Source organism: Kryptolebias marmoratus, linkage group LG20, assembly GCF_001649575.2.
Source record: "Kryptolebias marmoratus isolate JLee-2015 linkage group LG20, ASM164957v2, whole genome shotgun sequence".
Taxonomy (NCBI): Eukaryota; Metazoa; Chordata; class Actinopteri; order Cyprinodontiformes; family Rivulidae; genus Kryptolebias; species Kryptolebias marmoratus.
The window spans coordinates 24185291-24203158 of NC_051449.1; the positions used below are offsets into that span (position 1 = coordinate 24185291).

A 17868-nucleotide genomic window follows, 5' to 3' on the forward strand; every position below is an offset into this window, starting at 1 on the left:
ACTCAGGTAAAAAGACAATTAATCAACGCACCCAATCCCATCAAGTCATCCAAATCAGATAAGTCCGCCCAGTCACTCCAGCCAGCCCAAACCATTAAGTTCCCCAAACCTGCACCCCCAGTGCCACTTCCTGCATCTCCAGTTCCGCTCTCTGCACTGCCCTATGCAGAGCCCGCAGTGCCTCCGGTCTCTCCAGAGCCGCCCGCAGTGCCGCCCGCAGTGCCGCCCGCAGTGCCGCCCGCAGTGCCGCCCGCAGTGCCTCCAGTCTCTCTAGAGCCCCAAATAGATATCTCTGTGATTTGAACAGAAATGGGCAGGATCTGAAACATAATTAAGCAGTTTTTGTTTCCTGGGTGCATTTTTATTTGCTTTTGGCAAGGGAGGCTGCCTTGGAGTGCATAGATAACCTTTTGTGTCCCGGGCCAATCGACCTGTAATGGTCGTCATAAAAAAAAAAAAGGCTGAAGAGAAAGCGCAAAATCACATGCAAATGGTGGCTCACATCATGCATTGCTCTGTGCGGTAAGAATAATTTTCTTCTGTTTGTAGCCGGCTAGTGCTGGCAATAACACAGCACCGAGCTGTGGCCGCAGCCTGAAAAGTAGTTTTAACATCAACTCACGTAAGTGGATATTACGCAATACGCAGCGTGTTAACATATTTTCCGGAAGATATCTGTAAAATTCATCAAGATCTTATCCCCTACAAATGTGCCACATGAAAAGCAGACATTGGGCAGTAATTTATTTATTACATGTGGTACCTAGGTAAAACTCATCTCGAGTAGCAAAATGAACAATTAAAAACCTAAAAGTAGCAGAGCAAAAGCTAAAATGCATCAATTTTGATTGGAAATTTTATTTTAAATAAAAAGTTAAATATAAATATGAAAGTTACAAAAAACAAAAGTCTCAGCACACTGTTCCTGATACTAGCTGAACATTTTGATCCATCAATGGTTAAAGGTAAACTTAAATCAAATCTTAAAATATTGACATTCCATGAATGTTTTTAGACAAACATATCCACACAACATTCCAGGGACCTGTTTTTCGACCTAAAACTTAAGTAACTTGTGTGGTGGCAAGGTTTTTATGGGATAACACCTGACTGTGTAATGTCTGAATTCCATAGTCATGTCTTGACTATGCTATTCAAGACATGACTATGTTCTGTCTGAATTCCACAGGTTATGTGGTTTTCACCAAATGACCCTGTTACTCTTCACTGAAACCAGACTGACCTTGCTTCATGTCTCCTCCTCGCCTACCAACATTCTAATTTCTTAGATATAAGCTCCTGTGTGGACTCTGGAGGTAGAGCTTTCGATTTGGAACTTCCCGTGCGGGCTGGGACTCTGATGTTGATTCTGAATTGTCTTTAAGGCTCTCTGTATGCTGTGCACCATACATAAATAAACCTGTTTGAGTGTTTTCATCTAGCAGTGCCTGGAAATTGATTTCTTCCACAACACCTGTTTTTAGCATTTTTGTCAATAATTTCTGAAGTGAGTGATTTGTGGGGCGGAATTGCCGTCCTGGGTTCATGACATGCACTGTGCCCTGGCCCACTCCTAAAACAGTGCTGGGCCTGGAGAATGAAAAAGCTGGTACTGTCTGGTTGTTTACTAGTGGAAATGGAAGAAAAGGCCTTTTTTGAATACAAAGACATGCCAAAAGATTTCATGGGAGAAAATGATATACAACCATACCAGTATGAATCTGAATCGACAGCTGGAGCTTCATAATCAGATAAACTCTTTAAGATTCAATTTCTTATGATCACCAGTGTGAATTCCAGGAAAAGCGTGGTGACAGGTGAGCTTGAAGAGAGCTGAACAGGCCGATGGATGAAGCCGGAGCTGACTTCTTCTTTGTGTTGCAGGAGGTATTTCCAGAAACTGGATTTCAATGAAGCTGGATACTGTACAGGAGCAAGGTCTAAAGACATTCAACTAAGGAAGGACCGAAACAACGGCCACATGAAGAGGAACACAAAATGAACTGCAGACAAGGTACAGGTAAATATTAACTTCAAAAACTTATACTTGAAGTCAAACAAGCGCAAAACTAGATTTCAAGATTGTATGGCAGCTGGCCAATTAACCATGTAACAACAATCAGACAGACAAAGAATGTTTTTCAAGTTTTATGGCAGTTGGCAAAAGCAGAAGGTATGCATTACTACCACCAACTGATACAGATAAATAGATATTTTGATCCACACGCCATAATATATGTGTAATGTTCTATTTAATTACTTTGGTTTTCTACAAAACATGTATATTAATTTTATTACTTTTACTTCCTAATTCCTTCTGTAAAATATGTATTATATTAAATCTTTCTTTGATTTTCTTCTAAATCATCTATCATATGTCTTCTGCGTTGTTCATATTTCTGATCAAAATGACATTTTCAATTGTTTCCTCTTGTCTCCAAGAATCTCATTTACCTGTATTTTGTTGCTGGATTCTGAAAAATGTGTTATTTAGTCCAGTGTGTCCAAACCTTAGTCTTATTATTAATCTTTCTTCTCTTCTATTTCTCCCTCCTGTTCTTATTTCTCCCACTGATCTCTAAATCCCGTAAAACCACCTTCCTTTGCAGTCTTCTTCCCTTTGGTTTTGCCATTTTCTTTTCAATTTCTTGCTTCTGATTTACTTATGGATATTGTAAAATTAATTTCATCCTTTGTTGCTGTTTTTGCTGCCCTGAGTGCTGTTTCATTCCCTTTGACTCCGATGTGTGCTGGTATCCATACAAATGTTACTGTTAAGCCCATCATTTGTGTTCTGAATAATGTTGTATCTCTAGTAAAATGTCCGGTCTGCTTTCTGAGTGACTATCCTGCAAACTGTTAAACTTGAATCTGAACACATGATTGTTTTAATGGTCTTGTGTCATGAACCCACTGCACTGCCAACAATACTGCTAACATTTCCACTGTGTAGACTGATACATCATTTGTGATTTTCCTACTCCTACATTAAATAATTGTAGAAGTATTGTGACAGGACATGAGGTGTCCTTCACTTTGTCTGGATTTGAATCACATTTAAAATTTTGTGATATTACACATGGTCTTACACATGGGCAAAAAAGAACAAACACAACAAAAAGTGAAATTGCTGTTGCAATTAATCAGTCTTTATCAGGTATGGCCACTTATCTATTAAAATGGTGGTGCTATTTCATTCCAAGCAGTCTATCTTATCCACTGGGTACTATAAGCCCATATTGTCTTCCAGAAACAAAATTGCTTTTTGATTTTTATTATGTTTTTCAGCAGCAGCAGCATTCCTCTCTGGAAGCTGGTATGTCCTAACATGGCTTACACTGTACATCACATCATCCATCCTCTCAGCCTGATTTTCTGTGAGACACTATGATCACACAGATTCTGCCTCTGTGGCCTGTTTTTTATATCGTTGCTAGGTAACTGCATAGGGGTTTGCCTCTGTGAGGGCATATGTGGAAGAAAAATATCCTTGCCCTCAGTGAAACAGGCACACAGCATTATTGACAGGCTTCTTTCTGCTTTTTTTTCCATGTTTCAATGTTAGGACCCTGGTCAGCACAGACATCACAGATTTTAAAAGAGAAGGGTTTTAAATTGTTTTATTTTCTCAGTCAGTCAGACATCCATCCATTCATCCATCCATCCATTCACTGTTCTGTTTAACATATGAAACATCCAACCATCCATCTTTAATTGCAGTAATCCACATTCAGTATCCACATTCTCTAAAATATTCGGAGCACTGGCCCTTTATTTGAACGGACGGGCCCATTTGTATTTGGTGGGGGAACTGCTGGAAATTAAGTTAAATGAAATCAAGTTTAACAACAAGACTCATAAAAGACTAAAACACAACACGCACACGCAGAATAAGCGTGACATTTCTAGTCAATTTCAAGAGAGGTAAATGAACTCCGGTCCGAGGCAGCTTTCATCCTTGTGCAGAGTACGAGCTGCGTTAAGTTACCGGAATTCTCAAAACTTAACGGAAACTGTTTTAATTTACCTTTCAAACTAAAACTATTAATCTGTCTTTGTCTAATAACTTGAAAGTTCTTATTGTTTACCTGCATATGGATGGGAAATGTATAATTAATAAAAATTTAGTTATCTTAAATTTTTGCTTTTTTGAATACACAAAAATTTATGTCTGGAAAAAAAATCTTTTTCGTGCATAATGTATTTTGATGAGGTAAGTTTTCAGCACAAGCAAACTAAAAAATGCACAGAAGAAGCACAAGTTAAGTTTTTATAAGTTGAGTTATTTTATTAAATAAATTATTTAATGAAAAAAATTAAAAAGTGGTTGTTATTTTTAAAATTAAAAATAATTTTAGAAAAGCATTTTTTCTATTACAACTTTTAGATTATTCATTGAATCTAATTATTTTGTTGTTTGTTTGTAAAATGATATTTTCTCCTTTGCTTTGGCTGCATATTAAGAAACACCGTTATGAGTTTATTACATAAAGCGCTGAAATGGACCGCAGACAGACTTTGACTTTTGTTGTGAAAGTCCAGGCGGAAGCTTGGTTCCGTTTCGGGCTGCTGTTAACGGGGAACAGGATGCTGTCAGGCCGAACAAACGCACACGTCTAACGGAGAGGAATTTCTGCAACATCTCTTGTTTTCTCCTACTGGATAAATAGGTAAGAGGCTGACCCGGTTCGGTTTAATGCTAATCCGCCTCTGCGGCCTGAACACCGCTGACACCCTTGAGGTCGAACCTTTTGTCCGGCATCACTCTGTCAGATAACCGCGTCAGCAAACCCAGTTCGGACAGGATATGTGAGCTATCAGGCCAGAGGTTCGGGTTCAATGTGTTACGTGTGTTCTCTGCAGCAGGAACACAGACATTCCAAGCCGTGCCGTGCTACTGGCTCGGTGGGAGTTTGGCATTGCAGTGCACCAGCAGCACACGCACGCGCACCGTGTGGTCAGCTGAGCTTGTTCCTGCCAACTGGACGCTTTAACCGTGAGGTAACAATAGGTCGTAAACATGACTGAATCAGGATTAGCGGCGATACGGATCTGCTTGGTCTGTTTGAATCCTTCTGGGTCTTTATGTGCATCTTTGGGCCTTCAGCCTCTCCTTTAAACCTTGAAGAGGTTATTAGTAAGGCAGTAGACAAACAAAGCAATCAGAACATTAGTCATTCATGAGGACAGATTCTGCTCAGTCAGACTCAACAAGGATTCGAGAACATTTCTGTTTCTATCATTTATTTTAAAAAATAATTCTTCCCACGTTTTCATCTGCAGCATTTTCTTCTCTAAGAATACTGAACGCCTGCTGCAGATTTATTATTGTAATATGTCAACATTTCCTCCTCAGTTATCCCCCCTTCACACTGGGTGATGACCTCACTACGCTTTCCATGACCTGACATATGGTCTGGTGTCATTTCTGGGTGGTGTGTATACTGGAGTTGTGCATCTCTGGTCAGTGAAATATATGATTTGTATCCCAACACTCTGGGTCAAGTACCAAAAGCAAAAGCCATTGGGCTTTGCCCAGCGGCTGGTCGGCCCCCTACTTTTTGTGAATTGCCTCCTACTCTTGAAACTCTTGAACCCCCTTGGCCATTTGGTTTTTTCTCAGAGATGACAATCTTGACACCTATCAGAATGATAATAAAAAGGTACATGTTCTGCCTGATATATGAATGTGGGAACATGAGAACAAGTATTTCCCATTCAAGGAAAGAATAGAAGCATTGCTATACATACCAGAAAATGTTATACATGGCATTTCTATGACCAATATTAATGTTAAAAGAGAAGTTAAAGCTAAACTGAAAAGTGTTATGAAGCCAACATTAGTTGAAAGAAAGTCATAAAATATGCCAATTGTACAATTCACAAAAAATAAATTATACTTTGTTTTTAAAATACCAAATATTGAAGAAACCATGAGGGTGTTTTTGGCTTTTTCTGTAACCGTAATTGTACCTGTAAATTTTAAAAGAAAGGCAAATGGAGAGGAGGACATGGGCACAGAGAAGGAAACAGGAACTTTTTATTCAAACGTGATGTGAATGTGTGCTGTCATTAAAAGGTACGAGCTGCTTACAGACCGACAGCCTGAGATCAGTTTGTCATTCAGAGCAGTTTGTTACTGAAAAAATATAGACAATCCATGTGTGAATAAACAAATGTCATAGTCTGAAACTGCTATTGATTAGTTTACTCTGTTGTGAGAGTTCATAAACGCTACTCTGAAGCGCACTCACATTTTTAACGAGTTAGCAATGTTAGCTCTTTCCTGCTGGTGTTATTGTTTTTTAGTTTGGTATACTGATGTCATGACAATGATCTAGGGGTAATTGGTTCTCACATTCCACGTTCCCAACTTGGTCATTATGCGTGTTGTTTTGTCAGCTATGACGGTCCTTGTGATCATCAGAATCTGAATCTGAAAAATTTTCATCTGATTCTGGAGATCCAGCTGTTGGTTCAGGTTCATACTGGTATGATTGTGTATCCATTACTCCCACAAAGTCTTCCAGTATTTCTTCATATTCAAAAAAGGGTGCTTCTTCCATTTCTACTAGTAAACAACCGGACAGTTGCAGCATTCTTGGCCATCTGGAGCACAGAGCCCCACAAATTACCCACTTCGGAAATTATTGACTTAAACACTTAAGTTTTAAATCAGAAAGACGGGTCCCTGGAATGATGTGTGGATTTGTTTGACTAAATAACATTCATGAAATGTCAGTTTTTAGAGATTTGACTTCAGTTCACCTTTAACCTGTTGTACAGACACAGTGAACTGCTTTCAGCTCTACAGTCCTCTTTACAGCTAGACAAGTGTTGTGAGGTTTATCTGTGGCCCTTCATGATTGCTTCACCTGAACTTTGAAGATTGTGAAAGCATCAGATTTTTTGTTGTGTAACACAACGTCCACCTATCCACTGGTGAAGAACTTACGTGCCTCCAGACTCCTCTAATCTTTCATCTTACGTGATGTATAAAACATCACAAACATACAACCATACAAATGAGTAAAATTGAAATAATATATTTGTCAGCGCTTATTTAATTACAGTGTTTTAGACTGAAGACTACATCATGGTTTCCCCCATTATATTATGTATTATAAGCCTGGCAGCTCGCCAGGCTTTCCCTCTCCCGCCGCCAGGCTAAGCTCCGCTTGTTTATTGTAATATATGTCATTTTTTTATACAAGCCAACAGTGACGCAATTGCGCTGTCCCCGTCCCTGCTCGAGGGCCCGGTGCGGTGTTGTGTGGTTGTGCACCTCCCAATTTTGCTAACTTTGTGCGGAACAAGCGCGCGCCGCACTCCATTTAAAATGGATGATTTTGGTGCTCTAGCGGAGCTGGTTAAGCTGTATCAGTATTTATACAATCCCTTTATGAGAGATGACAAAGATAATCAAACGGCTCAAAACTCACAGGAGATTACTGCTGCAGCCGATAAAAAGGAGTGTTTATAGACCACAATGGTTAGTTGAGCCAAAATTCAGCGGGTGGGTTTACAAGACCGAATACGGTAAGCGTGTTTTGTACTTAGTCAAAAGACTAAGTACTGCATATTATATGACATGTGGTAATTTATCCTTGTTTAACAGTAAAATTATGCTATTAAATTCAGCATTAGATATACATTTTTTTTTGTTGTTACATGTAGTGATCCAACATGCAGCCTGTGCCACAAAAAGCACAGTACAGTACAGCATCTGTCTATTTTTCAGTTTTCTGTTGTTATTCATTGGCCTTGATGTGAGATGTGTGTTGGTGCCTTGTTTGCACTTTTTCATTTATGTTAATTTAATTTATTTGTAAATGTGACTTAAACTAGGATTCAAACTAGGTGCAAACAGTTTTTGTTTAAAAAAGTATTTCAAAAGTGCCTTTTTGTAAAACTAGTTGCGTAAATATTTGACACAAATATCTTACAATATCACATAATAAATAGCCATATTTTCAACTTTCCTGTCAACTCTAGTATTTTTTTTTTTCATAAATCATGGTTGGCCGGTGAACTGCCACCTACCACAGGGCATTTACATATATCTGTGTAAAAAAACAACAACAAACAAACAAAAAAAAAACAACCTCTGGCCATTTGGGGTTGTATATCCACTTTGACAAAGGCAGGCTAAAAAAAAACAGTCTCGTATACTGTTTTTCTAAATAACATTAATGGTCTACAACAGGTAGAGATAGGATGTACCATATTTTCACGACCATAAGGCGCACATAAAAGTCTTAGATTTTCTTCAAGATGTGCGGCGCGCCCTATAGTGCAGTACGCTCTGTGTGTGTGTGTTGTTGTTGTAAGGCGGACAAAGTAGAGAACACCATGAGAACCTTAAAGGGGGAAATGTTGGCGTAGATTGTATATACGTAAAATAACGGGTATGTGCATTATGCAGAACATCGTTGTTTTAACAACCCTGAAAATAGCAAAGAGACACGCTTATGAAGCACAGTTTAAACTGAAGGCCATCAGTTACGCGGAGGAACATGGAAATCGAGCAGCCGCGAGAGAATTTAAGATTAATGAATCGATGGTTCGCAAGTGGAGGAAGCTGAAAAATGAGCTCCGACAGGTCAAGAAGACGCAGCTGAGCTTCCGCGGAAATAAGGCGAGGTGGCCCGAGTTGGAGGAAAGACTCGAGCAGTGGATCATCGAGCAAAGAACAAGTGGGAGAAGCGTTTCAACGGTTACCATTCGACTAAAAGCAGTAACGCTAGCAAAAGAAAAGAAAATTGAACATTTCCAAGGAGGTCCGTCTTGGGGCTTTCGTTTGATGAAACGGTGCAATTTTTCCATCCGGACCAGGACTACGGTAGCGCAGAAACTTCCAGCGGATTATACCGAAAAGCTGGTCATCTTCCGCTCCTACTGCAGCAAACACATCACCGAAAAACACATCCAGCCCAGCCACATCACTGACATAAATGAGGTGCCACTCACTTTCGACATCCCGGTGAGTCACACCGCGGGTGTAGATTGTGTATAAAACCCACGCCCTATAATCAGGTGTGCCTTATGTGTGTGTTAAATACAGTAATGGCACACAAAAACTGAGACTGCGCCTTTTAGTATGGTGCACCTTATGGTCGTGAAAATACGGTAATTATTTTCCTCATGTGCCAAACTGGTCGTGCAACTAAAGGTTCCAAAATTAATCAGTTTGCTTACTTTACGTCTTGGTTGTAACAGACACTGCAAAATTTGTTTTTAATGCTCCATGACCCACATATTATTTTTCCTCAATAAGGGGCATGAATATTGTGCAGGGGTACCTGGATGTGTCACTACATCCACATCAGAAGCAATGGAAACCATAAGAAAACAACTTCAGCAAGAAAATAATCTAAACAATAGGACCAATTTCACCCTGGAGCAGATATGTATCCTGTAGGACCTCTGTCTTTGTATCACTGATTTCAAATATAATGAAAAAAAGTATGGTTGTGCCATGGGATCTCCAGTGTCAGTGATTGTGGCCAGTCTCTAATTGGAGGAAGTGGAAAAGAGTTCCATGAACTCATGAACAACACTGAGTTGTGTCGAGATAAACTACCTTTACCTCTCCGAGTTGGTTGTTGGGAAAGACCTTCAGGAGACGTTACCTTAAAGTTTAACACATTTATTCAAACACCATTAGTCAACATTCATACAATAATAAAACCAGATGCATCTGGGAGACAATCAATGGGAATGAGATACAGATCACCTTGAAAACTAGTCAAGCCATCACCCCAGGATTGTCTGAGGAAACAAAGGATGTTCTCTGGTTTTTACAACTTGCGCTACACCTCCTCCAGAGGGTGGGTCACTGCCTCCCTTCTCTGGAGGTCAAAGGTCTCTCCTTCCCCCTTCCTTGCTGGCACACCCATTGCTCACATTCCAGGATATTTACCACCTATCTCTCTCTTTCCAGATAAACTAAACAACTACTTGTTAAAGCTTTTAAAATGGTGACTAAATATAAAATGGTGATAAACATAAATCAGATAAAGATATAATAATTGAATGTTAAATAAAGCATGGGAGAATAAATACAAGGCCTTCTATTCCACAGTTGCTAGTTCAGATATGTGTATCATACGTGGGTGGGTGGTTCAATCTAAGGACGTAAAAGGTTTCACCAGACTCATCAACTTGGTTGACAACATCAAGTTCTCCAAAGAGGGTGCTAACGACATACTCTGGGCCTTCATGTGGGTTGTCATATAAATCAACTGATTAAATTTTGCTAGAGATCTGGATTGCATAGTTTTTTTTAATGAGTGCTTCTAGTTTATTAAATAGTAGATGTCAAGAAATGAACTGCTGTGCCTTGATGGAGCATTTGAGCCACGGTGTAGAGAAATTTGATATATCTGGGCAACATACAGATGAGGCCATCCCATACAGTTGGCATGGCACGGCTCAGGGACTACTGTAAAATACCCAACCTATCAGCCAGCTCCTTCTGAAAGGCTCTAGTTACAAAGAACCCCAGCATGGTGAGGACTGGAACTGGTGCCTCCAATGTACCGTTCTTCTTCTTTTCTTTCTGCAACACTGGGGCCAGTTCAGCACGGAATTCCAAAATAACTGCCCTTGACAATTTAATCTGCAAATAATCCAGGCATCATCATGTGCCAGCAGGTCAGTGCGATCCCTGAAAACACTCACTCTCAAATCTTCCATTGGTGATGTCCTAAGTGCCAAAGTTGCCATTGTTCCACAATTCTGTGCAAGCTATGCAGCTATTTAGGTGTATTCTATGTCATGTGTCAGTATCTACAACTTGTCAACCTTAGGAATCATTACACATGACTTGTTCTGATTTAGTATGCTGATCAGACATTGTGTTCTTCTCAGTGAGAAGGAAGTCCCCCTTAGACAATTCACCTGCATTTTATGCTCTTCAACTCTCTGAGCCTCACAAGTGTGTGGTCACAGATGCATGTTTACATCTATATGTGAAAAAATAGAAGAAAGTTTTCACTTGACTTTGAATTGGGGTTGTTCCGGTCATTTCTGAGGCTTGTTATAGGTTATTATATGAAGTTAAATGTGGTTCAGTTTCATTGTTTGATAAATAAATCAGGTTTCCCCCAGCGTATTATAAGCCTGGCAGGGTTAAGCTCCGCTTGTTTATTATAAATGTCATTTTTTATTCACGTTTTTTCCCACCTGCACCCCCAAATCCGCTACCTTTATCTACTTTACTGTGCGAGCGTGCGCCAACAGTGACGCAATCACGCTGTCCCCACCCCTGCGCGAAGGTACCGCGTGGTGTCACGTCACACGGTCGTGCACCTTTTGTAACTTCATGGACCGCGCTCCAGTCAAAATGGATGATATCGGTGCTCTAGCGGAGCTGGGTGGCCTGTATCAGCATTTATATTATCCCTCTATGAGAGATGACAAAGATAATCAAACGGCTCAAAACTCACGGAAGAAGATTACTGTTGCAGCCGATAAAAACGGAGTGTTTATAGAAATATTAGTCCTTTTTATGGGCGAATCACAACTAAAGCAAATAAATCAATAAAAGTCAAACTGAATGCTTTACATTTAAACATCCTCTCTGTATCACAGCCAGAAACACAACAGTTCTTCCTCCTGAATATGTGCAACCATATTTTGTCTTTTTTTTTTTTTTTTTTTTTACTGTATTTCCACTGGTTATGTAGCGTACTGCCCTCCGTCTTTTCAGAGAATACTGCACCGACGTAAGTGCCAAGTATAAACGCCTTCACCGTGCGCTTAGGTCTGCGCGCTGTTTGCGGAGCCCTGAGGGACATAAATGAGCCCTGAGGCCGTGACACCTTCAGCTACAGCTGGAGTTAGCACGTCGCTGGAGCCACAGCAATAAACATGTAACGAGCAGGTTTAACCAAAAATAGTTAGTTGAGACAAAATTCAGCGGGTGGGTTTACAAGACCGAATATGAAAAGCATGTTTTGTACTTAGTAAAAATATTAATATGATGCGAGCTAATTTATCCTTGTTTACCAGTAAAATTGTGTTAAATTCAGCATTAGATGCTTTGTTTTGTTGTTACATGTACTGATCCAACATGCAGCCTGTGCCACAAAAAGCACAGTACAGTACAGCATCTGTCTGTTTTCAGAGTTCTCTGTTGTTATTCATTGGCCTTGAAGTGAGACGCGTGTTGGTGCCTTGTTTGCACTTTTATTTATTTATTTGTAAATGTGACTTAAATTAGAATTCAAATTAGGTGCAATTAATTATTTATTATTATTTATTTATTTAAATTGTATTTTTTTTGTTTAAATAAGTATTTCAAGTGCTTTTTTGTAAAACTAGTTGTGTAAATATTTGACACAAATATCTTACAATATAACATAATAAATAGCCATATTTTCAACTTTCCTGTCAACTTTAATCATTTTCTTTTACTAAATCACAGTCTGTTGGCGATCGGCTGGCGAATGGTGGTAGGTGGGGAATGGCACATCACAGCACAAAACGAGCCAGTCAAAACTCGTCATTGCCATTTCTTTGAGAAACGGCAAGCTCAATTCGTGGCAGTGGCAGCTAATAATGGCACTTCCGTTGGCAGCTGCCAGTATTATGCTGCAGTTGCCACTATGTGCCAGTGTTATGCGAGCAGCTGCCACTATGTGCCAGTGTTATCCTGGCAGCTGCCACTAGGTGCCAGTATTATGCTGGCAGCTGTCATTAGGATGCCAGATCGGCTTCCACGTCCACTCCCGCCATTTTGGGGGTCGCCAAAGCCGGTTTTCGGCAAACGGCTTAGTTATATTGCCACTGAGTAAATTATTGTTTTGAAATAATGATGTTATTGCTTATTAAACCGTATAAAACATATAATAAAGTGACATTTACATGATGGAAAGAAGTAGTTTACTGCTTTGTGGCAGCTGACACTATTGCATATTAAGCCATGTAAGAACTGTAATATATGAATTACATTTAAATGAGATGGAAAGTAGTTGTTCAAGCTGCTGGCAGCTGCCGCCAAGGTACCAGAACAACTGCCACTGCTGCCACTTTTTGTAGGGAAGCCAATGTCAATTCTTGGCTAACAGGTTAATCATATTGTCTGATATTAAATAATTACTTTAAAATGATTGAACCCTGTAAGACAAGATAGCTGCATTTACTTGAGATAGAGACAATGCCAGGGGGTGAAATTATGTTCCACAGGATTGTGCCATGGATGTGCAACATGATGCCAGAGGCTGACATGGGATGCCATGTGCCATGAAAGTGCTAGACCAGCAACCACAGGAGCTTGTTTTTTGTAAACCCAATGCTAATTTTTGGACAAATGCTCTGTCATACTTATCCTAAATTGCCTGTTAGTCAACAATTACTTTCAAATGAAGATCTTTTTATTAGTTATTATTTAATAAATTATGTAAAATCTGTAATATATGGCCACTACTGCCACTACAGCTCGAGCTGCCACCGGAAGTGCCATCATTAGCTGCCACTGCCACGAATTGAGCTCGGTGCTGCTGATTTCTTTTCCATTTTTTGTTAAAAAAAACGTTGTTTAACTTTTGGTTCTTCCCTTGACTCCTCTTGAGAAACATTCTTGTTGACTCCCACATGCTTAGCTCCTGAAATGTACCGCCACATTGCTAAAGCTACTGCTCAAATTTTCTTCTTTTTCAAATGGCATTTAGCGCAAACTAGCAGCATCTCAGGTGCATTGCTGCCCCCTACAGGTGAGGAGTACATTTTTTTTCTGTTCAAATTGCAAACCTGCTACAGTGGCTGATGCTTTGTTTAAATTTACACGCCACTTCAAACATTTACCCACATTTGGCCAGTGGTGGGTGCCAATTTCCACCCCTGGAGCGGAGTGAGATTAAGCTGCATAAATGAAGCTTCTTGTGCAGTTTAAGGCTTTGAACTCTACACACTCCAATTCTGAACTGAAAAAGCTCTCTAGGTGGGAATCAAAATGTCTTCATCTATAGAAAAGAAGTAGTTCAGTGTCTTTGATTTTAAACCTTCAGGATTTAACGTCTTGGATAACTGAGAAAATGACATTGACGAGTAAAACATTTTACTTTCTGCTGTCCGTGGGTAGGGCTAAAGTGATGGCAGAATATTGATAGGTAGCTGTATTAAAGACTGGACTGTGATCTAAAAAATTTTGTGTTTTATCTGTGAGTTACTGCCATTTCAGGTTTTATGGTGAGAAGTCAATGTTTGAGATCACATCCAAGATCACATCTGGCAACAAAAACTCAAGTTTGAGATACATTTTAATCCCTTATGCCTTAAGAGAATATTGACCAAGTTGGACTTATTAGTTCACCTCGGTTTCATAACTCCATGTAAAACTAATCAGAAAGCCTGGTCTTTAGGGGGAACTGTTGAGCTGTTTTTTATATATATTTTTTGTGAACCATAATATCAGTTAATTTTCAATGTGACTGACTTGTGCAAAATTTTCTGACTTTTTGTGTATGTTCAGGCATCCAAAAATGAAATTTGTTTGATGGGAAAATGATTATAAACTCTACAGATTCAGTTGGCCTTGACACCGCCTTCAATGCTCAGGGCTAATAAATTGAAAGGACAAAGACAAATATGAAAGCACCAAAACGAGAGAGCCTACTTTTACAAATTCTAAAAAATCAGAAGTAAGCAAGGGCGTCTGTTTGGATAATGTGGAACTATGAGATCTTTTAGATCAGTTGTCAAAATAGAAGCCTGCAGGCAAGATACAGCCATAGTTCTGTCAATGAATGGCACAGTCAGAATTTGTCCATGTCCATCTCAAGTTGATCAAATCTTTTTCTCTCAAATCAAACTAATTAATGAAAATTTCAAACCTAGTTTTTTCAGCTTCATTTCAATATATCACCTTGTGAACCCAGCATTAAGTTTGTTCTGTTTTAAATAAACACATGAGAGTGAGACTTCCTCTCAGCAAATAGCTGCGAGGGGTGGGGGAAACTGTTCACAACATGGCTTCAATTGCATTGGGCCTAGTACCTGGCATCTTTGTTTAAAGTCCTGATTTAATTTCACCAATTTCAACAGAGATTGCCTTGAGTTTTTCTTTGGTTCGCAATACAGTATTCAAATCTTGAGGGTAGCTTTCCTGCTTTGCAGGTCGATGATAGACTTTGTAGTCGTGTCATCTGATCTGCAGCCATGTGTTTTGGACACTCTGGTGTAGAGAGGAGCAGAACAGTCAACTGATCACCACGTGGAAGTGGATCAGATGACATCTTTCCCTGCCATCTGATCCAGACGTGTAGTGAGGGTTTGCTGGGAATGCCTGGCAGAAAACTTCATCAGAAAGATCTTCAACTCACACCTCCAGCAGAGCTTCATCTGCATCACAGCTAATGTGGGGGACATCGAGTCTGAGTGAACCATGATTCACATCACTATTAACAAGGCAGCTGCCCTGAGCTGTGGCCACAAGATTGTTGGTGCCACTTGTGGCAGCCGTCCTCAAACTCTGTGGTGGGCACCCCATGTGAGGGAGGTCATCAAGCTGAAGAAGGAGTCCTGTTGGGCCTTGTTAGCTGGTAGGACTTCAGAAACAGCTTAGACTCTCGATCGGCAAACCATTCTGACAAACCATCAGGCAGTTGAGGTGGGCAAGCAGCACATTCCCAACACTGCATATGGTGGAGGTGGGGTGGTGCTGACCTCAACCATTGATGTCGTCATGCAGTGGAAGGAATGCTTTGAGGATGTCAGGAAACAAGTCTTTAATCATTAAAAAAAAAATTCACCTCACTACTTTGTTTCCCTCATCAGAACTTTGATGTTGAAGAAAAGACGGACACACAAATGAGTCTCAGACCAGAGGTTCAATCATTAATCACACATTCATTAAACATCTCACTCGCCCATGTCATGATGTCTTGGAGCCTTCGGCCTCCCTCACCCCACTTACATAGCTTGTCTTTTGTGATTCTGCCCCTTTCATTAATTAAGCACATATGTTTTTTTGAAATAATTAGTCTGTACGTTTTATTTCATCATAAGCTAAGCGTAACATCATTTTAGCAATCAAAGTATCAAAGTTTGATTATACTTCACAAGGATCTTCTCAATCCCAACAACAAGTCTTCCATGGATGAAGCTGAGTCTTGGGACCTTTGCATGGGTCTGTCCATAACCATGGCTGAAATCGCTGAGGGAGTTAAAAAGCTCTGTGGCTGCAGGGCTCCAGGGGTGGATGAGATTTTTCCAGCGAGCCATAAGGCTCTGCATGTTACTGGGCTGTCTTGGTTGACATGCCTTTGCAACAAATAAATCAGGGCCAGTGTCACTGCATTTGTTTAATCACACATTAATAACAAACTGCTCTAAATCACAAACTGATCTCAGGCTGTCAGGCCTGTATATGCTGTACATACCTGATTGACATGAGCATGTTCTTCCTGAAGTAAGCTTCTAATTTCTTATCTCATTCTCTGTGGCAACGTCCTCCTCTCCATTTGCCTTTCTTTTAAAATTAAAAATAGGTGGGACTGCTCCTGGCAAAAGATCCTGCTTCTTTGGCATAAAGCCCACCCAAAGCATTAATGAGTGTTGGAATTTGAGGTGGTACTCTTTGAAGTGGTTTGAACCCTGATAGTAATTCCCACATCAGAGCTTATGTATCCAAATCTTACAAAGTTTTTTTTATCTTTCGGAAAGCCAAAATATTAACTCCAGTGGTATTTTCTGGCTGATTCAAACAATTAATTGCAAACCACTGAACCATGTTACTTGTGTACTCATCCACTTGCTGTTGATTTGCTGAATGCTCGTAAACCTTGGGGACACAGTGGACGTCACACATCAGGGTGGTCACTGAAAAAGACGAAAACACCCAAGTGTTTTTTCAATATTCAGTATTAAAATCTTTTTTATGGAAAATTTCACAAGCATCTTTATGATTTTCTTTTAACTGATGTTATCTTCAAAACACTTTTCAGTTCTCTTTTAAGTATTTTGATGACTTGTTCACCAGTGAGAGAAGAATGTATTGTGAGATTGACAGGCAGATCGGTGCAGCTTAAGCAATATTGTGTATTCTGTACCAGTTAGTTGTGTTGAAGAGGGAGCTGAGCTGTAAGGCAAAACTCTGTTTATCAGTCGGTCTTCGTTCCTACCATCACCTATGGTCATGAACTTTGGGTAGTGACCAAAAGGATGAGATCGCAGATACAGGCGGTTGAAATGAGTTGTCTCTGCAGGGTAGCTGGGATCTCCCTTAGAGATAGGATGAGAAGTTCAAACTGTTAACAGATAGGAAGGCTGCTTGAGGACAGAGCATGGACAAATGGCTTCCAGAAGGCACTTTTTGTAAGGCTTGCTTCTATTAAGTAGCTATTTTGCAAAAGTTCACTTTAAAGAATTGATGTCACACATTTTATATATTTCCACTTCTCAATAAAATGGAAAACATGAACATTGAGAACACAACCACATTTTGTTCATTTCATGACCTCACGGTTAAATTTTGTGTGTGAATGCCCAGCCCTGCCTCTTGAACAGTTGTTAACCACACAAATTTTACAATTTGCATTACATTTTTTGTGAAACAAAGATAAGCTATAGCTTGTTTAATATTTAGTGTTTTGCTTTTTGTGCACTAAGTTGTCACTTTTTTTTCCCCTCCCCGCTGGGGGGTCAAGGTTGTGTCTAATGAAAACATTCTGGTCCAGGGGTGGAAATTAAAATTTTTGTTCACCAGCCATAGTGGCTGGTGGACAAAATTTTTTACCAGCCACTCAAATATTTTACCAGCCACTATTTTTTGTTGTGACAAAAAGTTATTTCATATGATGATGATGATCGACGCGGGTGGAAGCAGTTGTGGTGCCCTACAAGCTGAATACTCTTGAAAAACAG

At 39.8% G+C, this 17868-nt stretch overlaps 1 protein-coding gene across 3 annotated transcripts in view; it reads left to right on the plus strand.

Annotated features, from left to right (window-relative positions):
- Positions 1-4564: 4564 nt before the first annotated feature.
- fam110b (family with sequence similarity 110 member B) overlaps positions 4565-17868 on the plus strand; it is a 53448-nt gene continuing 40144 nt past the window's right edge. The window contains exons 1-2 of one of the 3 annotated variants that reach the window (XM_037982060.1): positions 4575-4670; positions 5357-5463. The gene's annotated coding sequence lies outside the window, so the exon portion shown is untranslated. Of the gene's footprint in view, positions 4671-4804; positions 5002-5356; positions 5464-17868 lie in introns of those variants that run through there. The other 2 variants (XM_017436068.3, XM_025010540.2) reach the window with 2 other exon arrangements.